We start from the raw sequence: 2,854 nt of genomic DNA on the forward strand, positions 1-2,854 counted from the left end.
TACAGTGGTAAGAAGGGCATTTTATATCGCTGATCTCATAAGTAAGGGCATTGCCTCCAGAAAAAAAAGAAGTTATAACCCCCCTGTACTCTTCCCTTATTAGGCCAATAATAGAGTACAATGCACCCTTTGGTATGTTCCTTTCCAAACACCTGCAACAACTGGAGAGACCACAAAGGTTCAGGGTCTTCAAAATCTGTCTTATGCGGACAGACTGAAATCATTGTCACTTTACTCTGTATTATACAGACTGCTTAGAGGCGACCTGTGCTTTGCATATAAAGAAATCTCTGACCCAGCTTTAATGAAAATGCTGCACATTCACAAGTCAAATGGCACACGGATCAATCGCTGAAAGGACCTTAACCTGGTATGTGACATTGACAGAACTTGCTGGAGAGACATATTTGTCCCACAGAGGTTGCCCCACCTTTGGAACAAGCTTCCTATTCATGCTAAACAAAGCCCCTTGTTGGTCCTATTTAAGCACAATTTGGACGATTGGATAGGTAATCAGAAATTCACTCTGGGGGTTCCACATGTGCCCCTCCTGGACAGGGGCAGATAGTTGCTGGTTTTAGTGTCTGCTTGAACCAGACACCCTTGGAAACATGGGTTGAACTTGGCTAGGCTTATAAGGGCCCTGGGGCCGTTAACCTAGTAACCTCCTATTATCCTCAACCATGTATGCCTAGAAATTTCTGGACTTTATCAATACAAACCCCTCAAACCAGTTAGTCCACACTCTCACCAGGAATTTCAAACTCCTAGATTTGGTCCTTACCTGTATGGGTCAGCTTTGCTCCCCACCAGTTATTAACTTTGTCCATGGTCAAATTAGACTACAAATCAGTCACATGCACAATAAGACTGAAGCCTGATGCAACGTCCAGTATCTATGCAAAGGGTAATCAACTAAAACTGAATGACGACCTAGCTAAATTCAAAATCCCTTTTCATCTTGATGGACTCAGTATTTATGTAGATTCCTTTACTGGCAAATTAATACACATGTAAATAACTGCACAGATATGTAGGCACATCTGTCCCCATCAGAAGCAAAAACAATGCAAAATTCAAACCCTAATATAAATAGGGTCTATAAAAAAACAGTCATTACATGCAAAATAAATTCCACTATCAAGAATAAAATATTGTACGTCATCAACGTAGCTAACAATAGAGAACAGAGAACACCACTGCGCTACAATAAAGAATACAGGGGTGGTTCATGGTACTTTGCGGAGTGGCAGTATCATAGCCTATGAAGGTATACTGAGGCCTGATTATTGCTAAATGAAAACATTAAATTGCTAATTAATGGATGCTGGGCTGTAGCCCCCCCCCAAAAAAGTATTTTTTTATTTATTTTTTCTTATACTACATAAAATGACATAGAAAATCTAACATGTATGTCATATGGTTTTAATTCTTTTAATTGTCTTTACTATTTAAATGTTGTAATATAGTGTTTTGGTCATTTTTCTGAAGAAGCCTTGTAAGGTTAAAGTTTTTACTTGTGCAGTTTATTCAATAAAACATTACAATCAGTGGTCTCTTTGGCAATTGTGGTGCCAGAATACTTTTATGTGTTTTTCTCTGTGTAGTTTTTCTGGCTTTATCTAAGTGACGGCACTTTATTTTTATAATTTCCTGTTTATTACATTTCCCCATGAACATAATGCACCATTATAGACCCATACTCTCTACAAGCAATGCTCAGTGTTGTGCTATGATTGCTATACGGGACATTTTCTAAATCAAACAGAATCCTTTGATAGAGAAAGCTACTGTCACTTGTTCAGAAGACAACATTGGTGTTAATCCAGGTTTGCAATCAGTCACTGAGAAGTATGTAGAGCAAATGAAAGACTTTGAAATTAATATGCAACATTTAAAAAATGCAATGGCAGTGCCTCTCCTTTGATGCCTATATAAAGAATAAAATAGTTCCGATGGGCTTACAAATTCTGAAAATGCCTGCATATAGAGAAAAGTACCCTGTCCTATTACTGCCATGGCAAGCAACAAATTTAAGCTGTTCCATTCAATATATGGAACTTATGAACAAGTTTTTTGCACCAGTGGAAGCACAGTGAAAAACTGATATTATTCAGATGTACAATGATCTTGTGATGAACATTAAAATTAATTCCCATTCTGTATAGCTTGCTGAAACTATGGACAGGTTATCTGTCTTTGAAAATAATTTAATAGAAACCAAAAAACGAAAATTAATGAGAGACTTCAGAGATTTTGAATCAGGCAGAGTTTTTGCTTAGTGCAATCAGGACGCGCAATTTTGCAGAAAGGAGGGACCAAAGGAAACTAATAAAGACACTAGCAGCGTGCCAGCATAGCCCCTAGAGAACAGGAAGTCTCTTAAGCATAGCTCAAACACACCCTTACAGTCACAAGATCAGCAGGTCTCAGTTGTTTGTGATTTTGTTGATTCAAACATAGTATGTGCACCTATTGGATTTTCCATCATTAACGAAGGAGCCATACAAAATACCAATGGAAAAAAGAAACAGAAGCAAAACTCGAGGTTGCAGCAGAAACAGGCAGTTACAACAGAGGTCACAAACACGGAGCCAAACGAAGAAATAAACGGTATTCTTTTTAACTTATCAAAATATAAACTCAGTGAAAATGAGTTTACACTTCTGAATAAGAGCTTAACTTTTATTCCTGCCTATTCAAGAGGCATTTCAAATGTTATATCTAAATTTAAAATGTTTGTTAGAAACTTAAATCTTAAAGTGCTATTTGGTTTCAATGGTTCATATACTGAAATGAATAGCAAACAAACAAGTATGTTTATTCCAGTTAGCAGCCCTCTTATTTCTGCATA

At 37.2% G+C, this 2,854-nt stretch overlaps 1 pseudogene; it reads left to right on the top strand.

Moving 5' to 3' along the window:
* Positions 1-1,235: 1,235 nt before the first annotated feature.
* Positions 1,236-1,390, top strand: LOC122812457 (annotated as a pseudogene).
* The last annotated feature ends 1,464 nt before the right edge of the window (positions 1,391-2,854 follow it).

Source organism: Protopterus annectens, chromosome 9.part0 (genome assembly GCF_019279795.1).
Source record: "Protopterus annectens isolate FY-2018-M chromosome 9.part0, PAN1.0, whole genome shotgun sequence".
In the NCBI taxonomy this organism is placed as follows: Eukaryota; Metazoa; Chordata; order Ceratodontiformes; family Protopteridae; genus Protopterus; species Protopterus annectens.